The 21,257-nt window shown below is 40.9% G+C and overlaps 1 non-coding gene across 1 annotated transcript; it reads right to left on the reverse strand.

Moving 5' to 3' along the window:
* Positions 1–545: 545 nt before the first annotated feature.
* Positions 546–652, reverse strand: LOC148876143 (small nucleolar RNA R71). Its single transcript, XR_016106217.1, has one exon. It is a non-coding gene; the product is annotated as a small nucleolar RNA R71 (small nucleolar RNA).
* Positions 653–21,257: the final 20,605 nt, after the last annotated feature.

The following is a 21,257-nucleotide window of genomic DNA, read 5'->3' on the forward strand; positions in this document are numbered from 1 at the left end:
TGTGAATATTGGCCTTTTTATTGCTTTGACCTTAACAGTTTATGACAAGTAGACCTGAACTGGAAGAGATCCTTTACGACCCGGAGATTGAACGGACTCTCCGTGTCCGTTTAAGAGCTGCTAGGCAAGTTAGACAAGAAGCACAAGAAGCTAAAGAAGCTCAAGAAATGGCTGAGCAGAGGACTATGATGGACTATGCCAAACCCACTCTCACTGGAGCTGCCTCCAGCATTATCAGGCCCAATATTGCTGCTAACAACTTTGAGATCAAACCTGCCATCATACAAATGATTCAAAACACGGTGCAATTCTGTGGATTGGCCCACGAAGATCCCAATGCACACATTTCTAACTTTTTAGAAATTTGTGACACCTTCAAACACAATGGGGTAAGTGATGACGCCATTAGGTTGAGGTTATTCCCATTTTCTTTGAAGGATAAAGCCAAAGCATGGCTGAATTCATTACCGGCAGGATCAATAGCTACGTGGGACGAAATGGCCAGCCGTTTTCTCTCTAAATATTTTCCCCCTTCTAAAACTGCTAAAATGAGGAATGACATCACTACTTTTTTCCAGCAAGAGGGGGAATCTTTATATGAGTCATGGGAATGATACAAGGAGCTGTTAAGGAGAGCTCCTCACCATGGCCTCCCCATTTGGCTGCATGTGCAGACTTTCTATAATGGTCTTACTGACTCAAATAAGACCATATTAGATGCTGCGGCCGGAGGATCCATAAATAATAAAACTCTTGAGGTTGCCCATGCACTTATTGAGGAAATGGCAGCCAACAACTATCAACGGCATTCGGAAAGAACTCAAACTAGGAAGCAACAAGGCTTGCATAATGTTGACACTTATACAGCACTATCTGCACAAATAGGAGCACCCAGTAAGAAAATAGATGAAATGCAGATAGCTGCCATGCATGTGCAGCCTCTTAATTGTGAATTGTGTGGGGGAGGCCACATCAGTACAGACTGCCAAGTTGGCAATCAGTTCAGACCATCTACTGAACAAGTTGACTATGTCAGCAATTCGTCAAGACAGCAGGGTTACCAGAGTCACCATACTTTTCATCCAGGATGGAGGGGACATTCAAACCAGTCCTGGCCAAATCAGCATACTTCCAAGCCGTTCCACCAGACTTATCATCAGCCTGAACCAAAATCCAATTTGGAGGAACTGATGACAAAATTTATAGCAGGTGTAGAAACTAGGTTCCAGAACCAGGAAGCCTCAATCAAAAACCTGGAAAACCAAGTGGGGCAATTGGCACAATTAATCTCTTCCAGACTGCCGGGAACTCTTCCAAGCAACACTGAAGTGAATCCACGAGAGCAGGTGCAAGCTATTACCTTAAGGAGTGGAAAAGAGTTGCCTGAGGTAGAAAAGAAGAATTGGGCTGAACCCAAGGCAGAAACAAGCCTTGGGACCAGACAACAGAAGACGGAACAACCAGAAGCACAACAAGGGATGCACCAACAACCACAAGTTCCATTCCCTAACAGGTTGAAGCAACAAAATTTGGAGAAGGAATTTGGTAAGTTTCTTGAAATATTTAAAAGTTTACATATTAATATTCCTTTTGCTGATGCTTTAGCCCAGATGCCACACTATGCAAGGTTTTTGAAGGAATTATTGGCAAACAAAAGGAAACTGGGAGATGTGGCTACAGTTGCATTAAATGAGGAATGTTCTGCTATCCTTCTGAACAAGCTGCCTCAGAAACTCAAAGATCCAGGGAGTTTCACTATTCCTTGTACCATTGGCAGTTTAAAAATTGAAAAAGCTTTATGTGACCTGGGAGCTAGCATCAATTTAATGCCATATTCTATCTTCAAGAAATTGGGGTTGAATGAACCCCAACCCACTAGAGTGGCATTACAATTGGCTGATAGATCCATTAGACATCCTAGGGGGATTATAGAAGATGTGTTAGTTAAAGTTGACAAATTCATTTTTCCAGTTGATTTCATTGTGTTAGACATGCAAGAAGATGTGGAGGTCCCGCTTATCCTAGGGAGACCTTTCCTGGCTACCGGGAAAGCAATGATTGATGTCCAACAAGGACAACTCAGCCTTAGGATACAAGATGAGGAGATAATTTTTAAAATGTCTAATGCTATGAAACATGCACCCTCTAGTGATGATTCTTGTTTTATGATTGATGCCATTGAATTGACAATTGATGAATGCTTCCAGGTAAGTAGAATAACTGATCCTCTTGAACTCTGCCTCCAGCAGGGAGAACTTGAAGAAGGAGAAAATGAAAAAATAAACCTCATGATAGCATACCTGAACGATAAGCCTCAATTCAAGGGAAAGGGGTTTCTTAAATTAGAGAACTTAGGCAAATTGCTTGGACCATCAGGTAAGCCATCACCCCAAGAACCCCCCACCCTTGAGCTGAAGCAATTACCATCCCATTTAGAGTATGCTTTCCTTGAGGAACCATCAGATTTCCCCGTGATAATTTCTGCAGCGCTGAATCCCTTACAAAGAGAAAAATTATTAAGAATGCTGCGGGAACACAAAAATGCTATAGCTTGGAAGGTAGAAGATATCAAAGGCATTAATCCATCAATTTGCACTCACAGAATTTTGATGGAAGAGGACAGCAAGCCTTCCGTTCAACCCCAAAGGCGCCTGAACCCCAACATGAAAGAAGTGGTAAAGGCTGAAATAATTAAGTTGTTAGATGTTGGGATCATTTATCCTATTTCTGATAGTTCTTGGGTAAGCTCTGTGCAAGTTGTGCCCAAGAAAGGGGGTACGACTGTTGTTCCAAATGAGAAAAATGAACTCATCCCTACTAGAACCGTCACCGGATGGCGTGTGTGTATTGACTATAGAAAATTAAATGAAGCCACCCGGAAGGACCATTTCCCTCTCCCATTTGTGGATCAAATGTTGGAGAGGCTAGCCGGGCATGAGTATTATTGTTTATTGGATGGATATTCAGGGTATAACCAGATACCAATTGCACCAGAAGATCAAGAAAAGAACACTTTTACTTGCCCATATGGAACCTTTGCATACCGAAGGATGCCCTTTGGGTTATGCAATGCCCCAGCAACCTTTCAGCGATGTATGATGTCTATATTTTCTGATATGGTTGAAAAATTTATTGAGATCTTCATGGATGATTTTTCAGTTTTTGGCTCTTCGTTTGATGCATGTTTGAATAATCTGGAACAGGTGCTTACTAGATGTAAAGAAACACATCTTGTGTTGAATTGGGAGAAATGTCATTTTATGGTGCAAGAAGGCATAGTGCTTGAACACAAGATCTCTCAAAGAGGTATAGAAGTCGACAAGGCCAAGGTGGAGGCAATTGAAAAATTGCCAACCCCAACATCTGTTCGTTCTTTGAGAAGTTTCTTAGGACATGTTGGATTCTATAGGAGGTTTATTAAGGATTTCTCAAAAATTTCCAAGCCATTATCTACCTTGCTTCAGAAAAAAGTGCCTTTTGAATTTTCAACTGAATGCCTTCATGCTTTCAACATCTTGAAAGATAAATTGATCCATGCACCTATCATGGTAGCACCAGATTGGACCCTCCCATTTGAATTAATGTGTGATGCGAGTGATTTTGCTATAGGAGCTGTTTTAGGACAAAGAATGAACAAACATTTTCAGCCAATTTACTATGCTAGCAGAACCTTGACTGGACCCCAACTCAATTACACCACCACAGAAAAGGAGCTGCTAGCAGTAATATTTGCACTTGATAAGTTTCGTTCATATCTGATATTATCCAAGGTTGTTGTCTACACAGATCACTCAGCATTAAGGCACTTGCTTACCAAGCAAAACTCAAAACCAAGACTGATCAGGTGGATCCTTTTGTTGCAAGAGTTTGACATTGAGATTAGAGACATGAAGGGTGCTGCAAACCTGGCTGCTGACCATCTCTCCCGGTTGGACACGGTAAGCCCAAAAGAGGAGATAACCAGCAACATTCGAGAAGAATTTCCGGATGAGCAGTTGTACTCAATACAGAAATACTCATATCCTTGGTTTGCTGATTTTGCTAATTATCTAACTGCACAAGTCCTTCCTCCTAACCTTTCATATCAACAGAAAATGAAATTCCTTTCTGATGTAAAATACTATATGTGGGAGGAACCCTTTTTGTATAAATTGTGTGCAGATCAGATCATAAGGAGATGTGTCCCCGAGGAGGAGATGGAGTCAGTACTCCAATTTTGCCATGATAAAGAAGCAAGAGGTCATTTTGGAGCTAGTCGCACTGCAGCCAAGGTTTTGCAATCAAGTTTTTATTGGCCCACACTTTTCAAAGATGCCCATAGGTATGTGTCCACATGTGACAAATGCCAAAGATCGGGAAACATTTTCCGACGGAATGAAATGCCCCTTTCCAATATTTTAATCTGTGAAATCTTTGATGTTTGGGGTATAGATTTCATGGGACATTTCCCGAATTCTTTTGGGAATAAGTACATCCTCGTTGCAGTTGACTATGTATCCAAATGGATAGAAGCCATGGCTTTACCCACAAATGACTCAAGAAGGGTGGTACACTTCCTAAAGAAGCTATTCTCCCGATTTGGCACTCCGCGAGCTATAATTAGTGATAGGGGAACTCACTTCTGCAATAGCCAATTTGAGAGGTTAATGCAGAAATATGGAATTACACATAAATTAGCTACCCCTTATCACCCTCAAACCAGTGGCCAAGTGGAGTTGGCTAACAGGGAACTCAAAAGAATTCTGGAAATGATGGTAGCATCTGCCAGAAAAGATTGGTCCATCAAATTAGATGATGCATTATGGGCATACAGAACTGCATTTAAGACGCCCATTGGCATGTCCCCCTACAGATTGGTCTTTGGTAAAGCATGCCATTTACCAATTGAATTAGAACACAAGGCCTATTGGGCTCTTAAATTCTTAAATTTTGACATTCAGGCCACAGGAGCTAAAAGGCGGTTGCAATTGAATGAATTGGATGAATTCAGACTTACCACCTATGAGAATGCCAAAGTTTATAAAGAAAGAATAAAAAACTTGCATGATAAGAACTTGCTGAGACGGGACTTTTATGTAGGCCAATAGGTATTGTTATATAATTCCCGTCTCCGCTTGTTTCCAGGTAAGCTGAGATCCAGGTGGTCTGGACCCTTTACCATTTCACAGATTTTTCCCCATGGGGCTATAAAACTCACCCACTCGATTCAGGGCACGTTTAAAGTAAATGGTCAGCGCCTGAAACCATATTTAATGGGCGGTACTGTACCCCCTCCATCCACTATTTATCTTGATAACCAATAATCTTTTATGCTTGCTCATGAACAGGTTAAGGAATCTTTTTGTCATTTATCTTTTTAGAATATTAGTTAGTAAAATAAAGATCTTTTTCTCAAAATTCCAATTCTTTAAGGACTCAGTTCATCATTTTCTTTTCTTCAGTTTACTCTAGCAAGTGTGATCCCCTAACACTACGAACATTGAGGACAATGTTCATCTTAAGTGTGGGGGAGTGAGCCCGAGGCTAGGGTATGAGGGTTGAAACCATGCACCCCAACACACATATGCAGGCAATGACATAACCAAAAAAGACTGGAACCCCTCAAGTTCATTACTATTTATTTGATGATTTTTTTTAAGAAGGAATTCAATGAGTTGAGGGAGACTGATGTACTTGTTAAGTTTTTATTCTTGTGAATGACCCAATTTGATATATGCATGAGAAAAGGGGAGCTGAATATGCTTTTCAGCATGACTAGCCCTAACTATCTTCATGTGTATGGAAGCCCTTGATTTCATGGTTAATGGTCAAGAGAGCTAGTGCACATCTGAAGTGCTGATTCTTGAGGTTCAATAATTGCAAAGAAGGACAAAAGCCCAAATTGACTCCGCTATTCTGAGCTGAATAGTAAAACTAGCAGCTTAGAACATGAGTCCTATTTACCTACCTCAAGCAAGTGACCAGTGTGAGATGGAACATAAGATGCACTCACACCAAAAAAAAAAAGAAAAAAAGAAAAAAAGAGAGAGAAAAGTGTGTGAGATGGAGCATAAAATGCACTCACACCGAAAAAAAAAAAAGGGTGAGATGGAGCATAAGATGCACTCACCCCTAGAATTAAGAAATTGTGGTGATAGCTGAGGTTCAAAGGGGCACTCTAAAGTTGAACTCTCATTAAGATTTAGTTACAGATGTGAAACTTAGTGAAATTTGATTATTAACCTTGACAATTAAGGAGCTGATTTATATATGAATTAGGAGTGAAGGGTAGACTATGATGAAATTCATATTCTCCTTTCCTTGGATCTTATACATATCTTAAATAGTAATTTACAAGAATAAGAGTTGAGCACTTACAAAAGTCCCCCGACTACTGAATGAATTTCTATCTTAAAACGTTCACCAGGTAAATGGTAAGAACAGAAGGGGGAGAATGTTCAGTTTATGGCTGATGTCCTTGCTTGAGGACAAGCAAAAGCTTAAGTGTGGGGGTATTTGATGAATGGAGTGTATTACACCCCTTTCTTGAACTTTCTAGAGCTCTCTTGAAAGCCTCCTAAGGGCTGCTATTTGGGCTGCACTTAGGCTCTCTCTTAGCACATGATAGCTATACATTGAGCTGCTCTTTTGGGCTGAGAATGGGCCTTCCTTGCTGGGCCGAATTCTACTCATAGCTAGGCTTTATTTTCTTGGGTTTTCTCAAGGAATTCACTTGCACTTCTTGGGCCGAAGTGCTCTCTCTTGCTTCTACGACCAGGCTGGACTGAAATTGGTCTTTTTGAACCTTCTTTTCTTGCCTTTTTCCTTCCTTTTCTTGGATTAATTATCCCTGAACTTATTCTTAGCATTAAGCTAAATTAAGGCAAAAATTAATAAAACCGGCATAAAAATCCATGCTAAAGTCCTCAAAATTTATAGATAAATTGTAAGTTCATCAGTGGCCTTCTCCACTACGTTCAGGGGAGCAGCCCGCACATGGTACCGGAACTTGGCACCCAGGTCAATAAGGAGTTGAGCGCAGTTCGTACAAGCCTTGACGTCCCACTTTGTCACCAGCAAGCGGTGCCCACGAACTGAATAAAGCATCTTCAACGTAGCACAGAGGGAGAGTCCATCAGGAGCTAATATCAAGCGGTTCAACGACGCTTGTATGCAGATACCGCACCTGGATCCCACCGTATGCCTTGCAGCAGCCAAGAAGGGCATGATGCACAAGGAGTTCAAGTGGCACATGGTCGTCAACCAACTTGCGACCATAACCGAGCTTTTGAAACTTGCGGATAAGTTCATAGTTACCGAGGAGGAGATCAACCAAAAGGGCGAGGGTGCACCCGAAAAGAGAGAGAGAAGAACCTTACAGCCAAGAGGACACCCGAAGGAAAAACGAAACAGCTTGGGGTGCAAAGCCGGGTCAGCTGTTCCGAGCTCCTGCTCCAGACCGAACTGATTACACTCCACTGAACGCGAAGCGGGCCGAAATTCTGATGGCGATCAAAGACGCCCCGTACGTGAAGTGGCCACCCCATCTGAGGGGGTATCCCAATGGTAGAAATAAGAATCTGTATTGCAGCTTTCACAAACACCACGGTCATAGTACCGAGGGTTGTAAAAACCTCCGCAACAAGATAGAGGAGCTCATTCGTCATGGATATTTGAGAAACTTTGTACAAAATAATAAGAATAATAATAATAGTAATAGTAATAGAACAGGTCGGCATGGGGAGCACGGAAAAGATGCTCCCGAGTGCAGCAGCAGGCCGGCCGAACAATCGCAGAGGCAGCCTCCAGAGGAGAAGCCAGTTTGGGGGACCATTCACATGATAGTGGGAGGTTCAATTGTTGCGGGTTGCACTTCAGCGGTAGCTCGGACGTCGGTTCGTGAGGTCACCCGGGAGGAGCAGAACCCCCCAAAGCGGCCAAGAACCAAAGAGTCGATTTTCTTCACAGAAGACGATGCGCGAGGGGTCCATTACCCCCACGACGATGCGCTCGTGATAAAGATGAGAATCAACGACTTCGAGGTCAGGCGCATACTCGTCGACTCAGGAAGCTCGGCCGACATAGTTTTCAAAGCTACGTTTGACCAGCTCCAATTGTAGAGAAGCGGCCTGAAGCCTGCAGACACTCCTTTGGTAGGCTTCAGCGGAGAAGAAGTTCGGCCCCTTAGGAAAATAATAGTACCCGTAGAGGTCGACACGTGGCCTTGTGTGGTAAGATTCGAGCACAACTTCCTAGTGGTAGCGACCCCCTCGCCCTACAATACCATAGTAGGTCGACCGATCACCCATGTCCTACGGGCGGTGGTCTCCACTTACCATTTGGCTATGAAGTTCCCAACAGACTTCAGGGTGGGAGTAGCGCGGGGAGACCAACTTGAGTCCTACAAGTGCTACATTGCCGCCCTAAAGGGGAAAACCAGATGACCTTGAACTGGAGCGACCCACGGAGCAAGGCGAAGAGCGAGCCGCACCCACCGAAGAAACAGTCGCGGTCCCAACCTCGATAGTAGACCCAGCTTGGACGCTCCAAATTGGCGCTTCCGTCCAGAAGCCCCTACGATCCGAACTGGTAAGTTTTTTAGTTCAAAATTTAGATATTTTTGCATGGTTCACGGTAGAAATGCCCGGTATAGACCCCAAACTCATAACTCACAAGTTGAACACTGATCCTATAGTTAGGCCCGTTAGACAGAAGAAACGCAACCTAGCCCCGGAACAGTGGAAAGCGGTCAGCGAGAAAGTCGATAAGCTCATCGCAGCAGACTTCATAAGAGAAGTCCAATACCCGAGCTGGGTAGACAACCCCGTCCTGTTAAATAAGGCCAATGGCAAGTGGCGCATGTGCGTCGACTACATCGACCTGAACTGGGCTTGCCCGAAAGACTGCTTCCCGCTCCCCCGAATCGACCGTCTGGTGGACACGACCTCAGGGCATGAGTTGTTAAGTTTCTTGGACGCCTATGCGGCCTATAACTAGATCAAGATGGACCTGGCAGATGAAGAAAAAACTGCCTTCATCATGGAGTTCGACCTATACTATTACAAGGTGATGCCCTTCGGGTTGAAAAATGCAGGGGCAACCTTTCAGAGGCTTGTAAATAAATTATTTGTGTCGTTAATTGGCAGAAAAGTAGAATGCAATGTGGACGACATGGTCGTCAAAACTCAATTCTCACATGAATTAATACAAGACTTGCGATCTGTTTTTGAAAATTTGCGTAAGTTTAATATGAGATTGAGTCCAAACAAGTGTGTGTTCGGTGTAACCTCGGGTAAGTTCCTAAGATACATCGTTAACCGACACGACATTGAAGCCAACCCGAATAAGGTTAAGGCCATCTTGGACATGAAACCACCCCAAAAGCTGAAGGAAGTTCAGAGGTTGAATGGCCGCATAGCCACCCTAATCCGTTTCATGTCTAAATTGGCAGACCACTATCTGTCGTTCTTTAAGGCAATAAAGAGAAAAGGGTTTGAATGGACCCAAGATTGCCAGCTCGCGTTCGACGAGCTCAAAGAATACCTTACTAGCGTGTCGACCTTAACCCAGCCCGATGAGGGCGATGTTTTGGAACTCTACCTCTCAGCGAGCGACGAGGTGGTCAGTTCGATACTAATAAAGGAAGTAGATCGGGTCCAATGACCCATCTATTATGTTAGTAAAGTATTGTAGGGAGCAGAAACAAGATACCCAGAGATGGAAAAGCTAGCATACGCATTGATAATTGCAACCCGGAAGCTTCGCCCGTAATTTCAAGCTCATACTGTTATCGTCTTTACCAACAAACCTCTGAGGCAAGTATTGCTTAAGCCCGAGGTCTCTGGTCGGTTGACGAAGTGGGCCATTGAGCTCAGTGAGTACGACCTCCAATACAAGCCGCGAACTGCCATTAAGGCCCAAGCCTTAGCAGATTTCATAGCCGAATGCACATTCAGCTCCGAAGTTCCCAGTCCGGCTGAGCGCGAGGCTCCCACCTCGGGTGAGCCCGAAGCTCCCAGATCGGTCGAGTCCAAACCCCGTGAAGTAGTAGCCAATGTGGCACCTCTCCTAGCTCGGCCAACTGCGAGCTGGGATGAGGAGCCCTAGATCCTTCACGTAGATGGCTCCTCGAACCAACAGGGCAGCAGAGCCGGAATAGTTTTGCACGGCCCAAGCGTCATGAAACTGGAGTACGCGCTACACTTCGAGTTCGAGGCATCCAACAATGAAGCAGAATACGAGGCGCTGATAGCCGGACTAGCCTTAGCCAGAGAAGTAAAAGCCAAGCACATCGTTATCTGTAGCGACTCCCAGCTCGTAGTCAAACAGGCCACGGGCAAATATGAAGCTCGCGAGCCGACCATGGTCGCCTACTTAGCCAAAGTTAGAGAGGCCCTGCTCAACTTCCAATCACACTTCATCAGACAGATCCCTAGGTCAGAGAATGCCGAGGCCGATGCCCAGTCCAAGTTAGCCAGCACTAGCGACATCACAATGATAACCATGTACATAGAGGACCTGCCTCGGCCTAGCATTCTCGGGGGGGCAGAGAAGGTCGCTCCCGTCGTTTGAGCAGAGCCAAGTTGGATTGACCCACTCATGAGCTTCTTGTTACATAGGACCCTCCCTACAGATCGCAATAAAGCCAGAAGGGTGCAACGCCAGGCAACTAAATACGTTATGATAGACGAGCGGCTATACAGAAGATCCTACACGCTCCCCTACCTGCGTTGCTTGCAACCTACCGAAGCCGAGCTCGTACTCCGCGACACTCATGAGGGTCTGTGCGGTGGACACTTGGGGGGCAGGGCTCGTTTCAACAAGGGTATTATTGGCCAACGATGAAGGCAAACACCATTGAACTCATTAGAAAATGTGACAAATGTTAGAGACATGCCAATATTTACCACCAACCCGCTGCCAACCTCAAGTATCTCACCAGCCCGTGGCCCTTTACGTAGTGGGGCATCGACCTACTCTGGCCATTCCTGCCAGCAACGGGTGGAAGAAAGTTCTTAGTAGTGGCGGTGGACTATTTTACCAAGTGGCTAGAAGCCGAGCCCCTCGTGACGATCACAGCCCAAAATGTCCAAAACTTCTTTTGGAATAACATCGTATGCCACTTCGGACTACCTCGGGTTTTGATTTCCGACAATGGCAAACAATTCAAGGACATCAAATTTCAAGATTGGTGCCAAGACATGGGGATCCAACAAAACTTTACTTCAGTCGCGCACCCTCAGGCAAACGATCAAGCAAAAGTCACAAATTGAGCCATCCTCCGTGGACTAAAGGCACGGCTGGACCGAGCTAAAGGATTATGGGCAGATGAACTACCCAGTGTCCTATGGGCCTACCAAACCACGGAGAAGACCGCCATGGGAGAAACACCTTTCAATCTCACCTACGGAACCGAAGCAGTGATTCCTGCAGAGATCGAAGTACCTACGTTGCGCCTAAAAGCATACAGCAATCAAACAAACAAAGATGAGCTACGTACCAACCTCGACCTACTCGACGAAGTAAGGGACCTCGTGTACATTAGACCGCAACCTACCAGCAGAGAGTAGCTCGGTACTATAACACTAGGGCCAAGAGGTGAAACCTTCGTGTTGGTGACCTGTCCCTTCGTAAACTTATGGTGCCTGAGCCCAGTGATGGCAAGCTCGGGTCCAACTGGGAAGGTCCTTACCGAGTGAAACGAGTGCTCGGGGAAGGAACGTATGAGCTCGAGACCCTCAAAGGGAAACAAGTACCTCGAGCATGGAATATTGTCAACATGAGGCAATATTATCTATAAAAATCAAGCGGACTACGGGTCCCTCCCAAAGCCTAAGGGCTAGAAGATCGAGCTAACATGACCTCGGCACAAGAAGACCCCAGTTGCCACTTCGGCTTGGGAGAAATCTAGGAACGGACTACGGGTCCCTCCCAACGCCTAAGGGCAAGAACACCGGGCTAATATGACCTCAGCACAATAGGACCCAGCCGCCTCTATGGCATGGGAAAACTCCGCGAGTGGGACACGAGCCACTCCTTCAGCCCAAGGGCCAAAACACCGAGCTAACAGAGACCTCAGCGTGAAGAAAGACACTTCAATGGCGAAGGCAAGGTATGAAATATCAAAAGTGTAAGCAGCTCGGGTTTGAATCTTGTGAAGCATAGCTCATCCCGACACGTTGGTCGAACTGAGGAATAGCCAACCTCGAACATACGTTGTAATCACTCCGTGGTATACCACAGAGCCTTAAACATGACAAATCGGGATAACACCTACCGAAGAGCCCTACTTCAAGTATGTAACTTTAACAACTCAAATGATGAGATTGCTTTAGTAAAAATAAAGGGAGTTCATCATACTCAAAAGAAGGAAGAAACTTTCATTGTCAAAAAAAAAAAATAATAATAATAATAACAATTGCAATAACCGAGCTAAACAGCTCGAGAAACGTTTGATCATCATAGGGCACAACCGCCCAACTGAAAACTTGTGAAAGACCGGGTTTACGGCACCCGAAAGCCATAGAAGCCTAGAGAAACGCTACCTCAAGAATCCGCCTCCTCATCCTCCGGAGAATCAGGCTCCTCTTCATCCGCTTGTTCCGCTGTCTCAAGAGACAGACCCTTCATAGTAATGCCGTCGAGGTTGAGCCCAGAGAACTTCTTCCGAACCAGCCACCGGCAGAGCTTAAACCTTGAACGGTACGAACCCGAACCATACTCCGCCTGGAGGTCATGAAATTCCTAGGAGTCTTTAAAATCCCAGACCGCTTTCAATCGCTCAGCCTCCACCATCTGATCAAAGTTTCGGGTCCGATTCAGAAGAGTGGACTCCAAGTCCCACACCTGCTGCCTGAGAAGCTCCCTCTCCCCTGCCGTCCTCGATGATTTCTCCCTGTAGCATGCGCTCTCTTCAGTAAGCCGAGCGATTTGAGCCTCCTGGTCGTGGACGAGTAGCTCTTGAGACTCGCTCCCATTGTGGGTGTGATGGAGCTCGCTCCATATCCGGTCAAGCTCGACCTGGAGCTTCTGGTTGGCAACACGCTGGTCGAGGGCATCGACACGATGGATGCGCGTCTGGAGAGCCATGGCATGGATGGCAGAATTTACCTATCGGCGAAAAAAAAAAGATCAGAAGACAGCAGAAAAAGGGCAAAACAAGAGAGGAAGAGGGAAGTAGGTCACTTACCACCATGTAGTTAGCAGAGGCGAACGCGGAGAGATTCCTGGGCTCCATGTTTCCCCACTGAGCGATTTCATCATTGGTGATTGCCTTCTGACTCCTCCGGCAAGCTACCAAATAATCATTTACCCCTTCTCAGTTTCCAACTGGGAATCGGGGGTAAGGACAGGGCTGAAGGGGGTTAAAGGGTGCCTCCCCCGGCTGAGGGAGCTTGCTTCCCCCAGGGTTAGTCCCACTAGTCCCCTCAGGAGGGGGCATTGGAACCTTGGGCAAAGGAGAGGGCAGGACCGACTTGGCAGACCTGAACTTAGTGCTTCTCGAAGGTAGGGTTCGGTCGGGGCGCGTCCTCTTCACCTGGCGTCTCTGGCTGCCTGAGAGAAGACGGCACGAATCAGAACTAGACATGATGGCTGCCACAAGACCACAAGGCATTAGTCCAACAATAAACAAAATGCATGTGTACACAACAGTCACAAGGCACTATGCGACCTAAAAGACCAACCTACTCGGGCTCAAGCCTGCCTGCACCAGCTTCTCCTCGGCTAAGTAGTCCGAGCAATGGAATCCTATTGACAACCAGGACATCATCGTTTTCTGAGTCTCAGGGTCCAGCTCGGCCCCGGGGTCCTGGATAGCGCCCCTCCAAGCAGTGGGAAAGGGCCACCCCTCAGGGTTACGGACCACAAAGTAATCCCACTTCTCGGCGGGAATCTTATTCGGCAGCTCGTATAAGAGCTTATAGCTGCGACGGGGGGAGAGGTAATAAAAGCGCCTCTCCGGAGGAGCCCCAGGAGCAACATTTTTTATGCAAAGGATAGAGGCAAAAATATCAAGGTCCAAAGGAAGGTAGTACTCGTGACATAGGGATATAGTCCCAACCATGTTCCGAACAGCGTTGGGATGAAGCTGGTCAATAGTGACATTGAAATGATTCAGCACCTCCACTATCAAAGGGTGCAGAGGGAGACGCAAGCCAGCCTCGAGCTGTTCTTGAAAGATCACTATATCATTGGGATCATGCTCCCAGGGGAAGTTGCCAGTAGGGAGGCTGTAAACCAGGTCCCAAGGGAGGTGAAAATAGCGGATGAGAGACCTGAGTCTCTCCGCTGTCATTAAGGGAGGGCCAAAGTTATTAGGCTCCCTCCCCCTAGAAGTAGACCAGAAGATCTCTTGATTCCCGCAAATCCATTTAATGGGGGAAGTCAATCAAGTTTGAATTTTGGTCAAATTAGTCCATCGCACTTCATAAACTCCCCGCGCTAAGGTGATACTCTTAGCCCGAGGAGTGGGGGCAATTGATGAAGGATGATTTGACCCGACCTATGAAGCGGTGACACGTGGGCACTGACCCGACGTAAGCGACAACTCAACATTGCAGCCCATTACAGCTAACGGGCCCATAAAGTAGCTCGCCACATCATATCGCGCAAAAGGAGGAGCTCGCCACGACGCAAGCTCCGGGTTCCCCAAGCTACCCCCAAAGGGATATTCCGAGGCAACTTCAGCTCGCAAGCTAAGAAAACCAGCTCGCCCGAGCTCCTGAGCAGACAAGTCATCCTGAGGACTAATTCTACTAAGGGTACTCCTGAAGTATCCCGAACTCGCTGCAAAGTAGCTCGCGAGTGAGTCGCACGAGCATTCCGCAGGAAGCTTCTATCTGACAGGCCGTACCAAGCAGCCTGCACCATATCCCTCACTGACGGTGCTGTCCCTATCCTTTCGTCAGTCTGCGCCCACGTCTCTCAGTAGGCGGAGGCGTGCCTGTCACTTTGGGAATGTGTCACTCGCCCGAGTAAGGAGTACGTCGCAACGGCCACCTGCGCAGCCCTGGCAGGTAACGACTGTGGTAGGGGGCCCAGTGGCGGTTATGCCCGATCTCACAAAGAGTGCCCCTATAAAAGCCCTCAGGGCAGAGGAGAAACTTCTTCTGAAATGCGACCTCCACTCTTAGCCTTTGTTTTCTTTCTTTACTTCCCATACACAGTACTAACTTAATCATCGGAGTATTCCTACCAGGTAAATCCCCGGGAATCTTTCCTTTCATCTTCTCAGGTGCCGTTCGTTGCTAGCAAGGAGTCAGCTAGGAGTGCCCGGATCGCGCTACATCATCACAGTGGTAAATGACAGTGTAGATACTAATGTTCATTTAAATAAATTTAATCAAAAGAAAATAAAAATAAAAGTATCATTTTTACCCTTAGTAAGACACAGGCAACTAATCTATTGGCTATATTTGGTCAATTTTTTATACTAAAATGTGTTTAGTATATTTTTAGAATAAAAAATCATGGGCCTAATGGCAAAACAAACACTTGTTAATGAAAGGTTGATTAAGTAAATAAGTTGTAAAATATATGGGATGTTTTAGTAAAATGAAAACTATATAAACTATAAGGTGTGTAGAATGGCAACGGGGCGGGGATCATATTCCCCATTCTCGACCCCAATTCTGAAATTAACCCCATCCCCAATCCCTGACGGGAATGGGTTTCCCATGGGGACCCGAATCCCCAAAATGTTTTCAGATAATAATATTTTTTAAATAAATTTATTTAAAATAAATAAAATTTTAAATTATAAATAATGTTTTAAATATGTTTTGATATATGTATAATATAAATAATATAATAGTATACTTAATATAAAAAGCATTTAATATATATATATAATCAGGGTCGGTGCGAGGCGGGGACCTCAATCCCCATCTCGACCACGACCACGACCTCAATCGAGGATTCCTATTAATCCTCGACCCACCAAAGCAATCCCCATCCTCAACCCCATTGGGTCAGGGAAGTCAAGTCCCCGTTGGGGATGGGAAAAATTGCCTTCCTTAAAAGTGTTCTAATAAATGACCCTAATAGAAACACAAAGGAGTATACAATTGTTTCATATTTCAACTTTTTAAATAATTAATAATTATTCATGTTTTATATACTACTTTAATAAAATTTTTATAATACAAAAATAACAATAATAAATTTCAGTTAGGTTTATTTATCAAACTGATGAAACCAACCAACCCAATTAACTCGACTCGAGTCAGTCAGTTTTCTATTATTTTAGTTTGGCCTTGGTTAAAAGATTTCCCAATTCGACCAAGTTGGATCAGTTTCACTTTGGCCATTTGTAAATTGACCTAACTATGGATATATATTAATATTTTATATTTTAAATATAAATTTTAATACAAAAAAGTGGAAATTTTTCCATATTTCTTACTCTAAAATGTTTTATATTATAAATCTAATTTTTAAATTTATTTTTTAATAATTGTACTGTAATTTTTAAAAATAAATTAAAATTTTAAGTTTAAATGTTTTTAAAAGACTGACCAAACCAAAAAATTGACCCAAATCGATACAACTTGAGTGGTCACTTTTCACAAAAGGTTAGTTGGTTTTAGTTGACCAACTTCCTAACCTAACCAGGTCAATTTGGTTGGCCAAATAGCCTATGACTGAACCAAACCAACTCATGAACATTCATAATTTTAGCTAAACTAATAGTTTTATGTATGATAAATAACAATAGTTTAATCTCCAATAATTATTAAAATTTTTAGCAAAAATACACAATTATTGAAAATATACTAATAATGAAAATACAATAATTACAAAAATACAATAAGTACTAAAAATATATTAACTTAGTAAATAAATAGTATAATCTCAAATAATAGTTTAATCTCTAATAAATATTAATCAATAACTTACAAGAAAAATACAATAAATAGAACAAGTGCAATAAATTTAATTTAAAATTTTCAATAATAGTAATTTAATAACTATTGAAAGTTTTCTGTTAAATAACAAAACAAAATAAATTTATACATAATCATTGAAAGTACATTTATCATAAAAGATAATAAATATTAATTTTAGTATAAATAAATATATAATAAATACAGATTAAGAGTTTAAAATTATATTAATAAATATTAACTTTTTTGAAAGTTATTTTCTTGAATTATTGCTTGATATAAGTGAAATTAATTATTTACAATATTAACTATATATATATATATTAAAATAAAGTGGTCAATAAATTTTCTCCTTTTAATGAATTTCTTATTTTTTTTATTACTTGTCATTTTTTAAACAAGCAGATGCACTTTTCCAAAAACCTAAATAATCTCTTCCTAAAATTTCTCCAAAACTACCTCCCCCACTATCTCCCTTCTTTCCCTAAAATTATCTCTAATTCCTATTTATCCTCTCCCCTACTTTTTATCTATATCTATCTAAAGAAAGTTTGAATTAAAAAATTTAAGAATTATTTAAATACTCTAACAAAATTATATAATAATTTTAAATTATTTATTAAGAAAACAAAAAATAATTTTATATATTTACAAAATATATCACGAAATTATGTACTAACAATTTAAATAATGTTATTTCTAGATTATAAATTTAAATGTTTTTCAAATATTTAATAATATGTAATAGATTTAAATAAATTAAATTAAAATAACAAAAAATTTAAATATTTTATAGATTATATAAATATTTAAATAACTAAATATTAATCATAACTAGATTTTAAATAGTTAAAATAACCAAATTATGTAATAGATTTTAAAAATTTCTTCAAAGTAGAAAAATAATTATAACATTATATTGAAATTAATAATAATTTAATATTTTATAAAATTAAGCATGAAATTATGTAATAATAGTATAAATTATGATTTTATGGATAAATAAATTCAATAAATTATTAATATTTTTAAATTTAAATAATTTATATATTATTTAAGTATTTAAATAACTAAATATTTTAAATAAAAAATATTTAACTTAATTAAATTGTTAAAATAAAAAAATTATGTAATAAAATTAAAAATTCTAAAAGTACAAAAATAATTATATCATAATATTGAAATTAATAATAATTTAAAATTTTTGCATAACTTTGTAAATAACTAATTTCACTTATATCAAGTAATAAAAAATAACTTTCAAAAACAATAATAATTTCAAAACCATAATCTGTATTTATTATATAATAATATATAATAAAATTAGTATTTACTGTATTTCAGTAATTATTTAGTTTTTTTGTGATAAATGAATTTTAAATGATTATGTATAGTTTATTTATTTTTATTTAATACAAAACTTTCAATAATTATTGGAGATTAAATTCCTATTATAACATAATATTGAATTAATAATAATTTAATATTTTACATAATATTTTAAATAACCAATTCCACTTATATAAAGTAATAGTTCGAGAAAATAACTTTCAAAGAAATAATATTTATTAATAATAATTTTAAACTCTTAATCTGTATTGATTGTATAATTATATATAATAAAATTAATATTTATTGTATTTCAGTAATTATTTATTGTTTTTTGTAATACATGTATTTTCAATGATCATGTATAAATTCATTTTGTTTTTTTATTTAACATAAACTTTCAATAATTATTGGAGATTAAACTACTATTATTGAAATTTTTAAATTTAGTTTATTGTACTTATTGTATTTGTGTTGTAACTTATTGATTAATATTTATAAGAGATTAAACTATTATTTGAAATTATACTATTTATTGGTTAAGTTAATATATTAAATTTTAGTACTTATTGTATTTTTGTAATTATTATTTTTTCATTATCAAAATATTTTCAATAATTGTGTATTTTTGCTATAAGTTTCTATTAATTATTGGAGGTTAAACTATTATTATTTATTAGAGATGAGACTACTAATTTAGCTAAATTTATGAGTGTTCATGAGTTGGTTTGGTTCGGTTGTAGGCTATTTGGCCAACCAAATTGACCTGGTCAGGTTGGGGGGCTGGTCAGCTAAAACCGACTGGCCTTTTTTAAAAATTGACCCACTCAAATTTTATCAGTTTCATCAATTTGATGAGTAAACCTAACTGAAATTAACTTTTGTTATTTTTGTATTATAAAAAATTATTAAAAATAGTATATAAAATTTGAATAATTATTAATTATTTAAAAAATTGAAAATATAAAACAATTGTATACTCTTATGAGTTTACATCTGCACCCCACAAGGGAGCACCCTATAATATCCCACAACATATCCCCATTGTTTATTGGGAACATCTCTCGATGATAGTACCAACACTAATGATGTCTTCATCAGGATATGTTCCCAATACACGATGGAGATGTGCTATGGAACGCTATGGGGCGCCCCCTTGTGGGGCGCAAATGTGAACTCTACTCTTATGTGTTTCTATTAGAGTCATTTAGTAGAACACACCTTATAGTTTTACATTTTATTCAAACCTACCTTATAGTTTTCATTTTATTAAAGCATCCCATATATTTTACAACTTATTTACTTAATCAACCTTTCATTAAGAAGTTTTTGTTTTTCAATTAGGCCCATGATTTTTTATTCTAAAAATACCCTTAACCCTTTTTTTGTACATAAAACAAAATTAACCAAATATAGCCAATAGAGTGGTTGCCCGTGTCTTATTAAGGGAAAAAAATGGTATTTTAATTTTAATTTTCTTTTTATTAAATTTATTTAAATGAACATTAGGGTCAACACTATCATTTTCCACTACCATCTAATGGAAGATTGATCAAATTCATTGCAAATTATAAGTGGAGTTTTAATAAGATGCTAACTATAGGTAGAATTTAGTAAATCCATGAAACTATAAGGGGTATTTAAGTAAATGACCCTTTCTACTATTTAGCTTTCGCTTAATAAATCCCATGCATCGCACGGATCCCTGCTAGTGTAAAAATATTAAATTATTGTTAACTTCAATGTTATGTTATAATTATTTTTCTACTTTTTAGAACTTTTTAAAATTTATTACATAATTTCTTTATTTTAACTTTTTAAAATCTAGTTATGTTAAATATTTTATTGTTTAAAATATTTAGTTATTTAAATACTTAAGTAATATGTAAAATATTAATTATTTATTGAATTTAATAATCCATAAAATCATAATTTATACTATTATTACATAATTTCATTATGTAAGGAAAGATTCCCAGGGATTTACCCGGTGGGAATACTCAAATGCTTAAGTTGGTACTATGTATGGGAAGTAAAGGAAAAAGCGAAGGCAAAGAGTGGAGGTCGCGCTTTTTTCCTGTACTCGAGAGATTGAAGGTTTCCAGAAGAAGTTTCTCCTCTGCCCTAAGGGCTTTTATAAGGGTGCTCTTTGTGAGATCGGGCATAACTACCACTGGGCCCCCTGCCACAGTCGTTACCTGCCAAGGCTGCGCAGGTGGCCGTTGCGACGTACTCCTTACCCGGGCGAGTGACACATCGCCAAAGTGATAGGCATGCCTCCGCCTACTGAGAGACGTGGGCGCAGACTGATGAAAGGACAAGGACTGCACCATCAGTAAGGGATATGGCGCAGCCTGATTGGTACGACCTGTTAGATAGAAGCTTCCTGCGGAATGCTCGTGCGGCTCACTCGCGAGCTACTTTGCAACGAGCTTGGGATACTTCAAGAGCACCCTTAGCAGAATTAGTCCTCGGGATGACTTGTCTGCTCAGGAGCTTGGGCGAGCTGGTTTTCTTAGCTTGCGAGCTCAAGTTGCCTCAAAATATCCCTTTGGGGGTAGCTTGGGGAACTCGAATCTTGCATCATGGCGAGCTCCTCCTTTTGCGCGATACGATGTGGTGAGCTGCTTTATGGGCCCGTTACTTAGCTGTACTGGGCCGCAATGCTGAGCTGTTGCTTACGTCGGGTCAGTGTCCACATGTCGCCATTTCATAGATCGGGTCAAATCATCCTTCACCAATTGCCCCCCACTCCTCGGGCTAAGAGTTTCGTCTTAGCGCAGGGAGTTTATGAAGCGCGATGGACTGATTTGACCGAAATTCTAACTTGATTGACTTCCCCCATTAAATGCATTTGTAGGAATCAAGAGATCTTTTGACTTCCCTGACTTTTTGGATTCCGAAAACATGCTGAGGTGGCCTTCAATTCCGAACGTCGTGCGGCTGCGACTAACTTAATCATGGAAGATGTGTCGCCAATCGCCTTTGGTTTTCAAAAGGCATGCAGTCAGGATATCTATGGACCGTTGGATCTGCTTTGATCTGGGCCGTCAGTTTCAAAGG

This window comes from Nelumbo lutea, chromosome 1 (genome assembly GCF_056320005.1).
Source record: "Nelumbo lutea isolate HS-2025 chromosome 1, American lotus-T2T, whole genome shotgun sequence".
NCBI lineage: Eukaryota > Viridiplantae > Streptophyta > Magnoliopsida > Proteales > Nelumbonaceae > Nelumbo > Nelumbo lutea.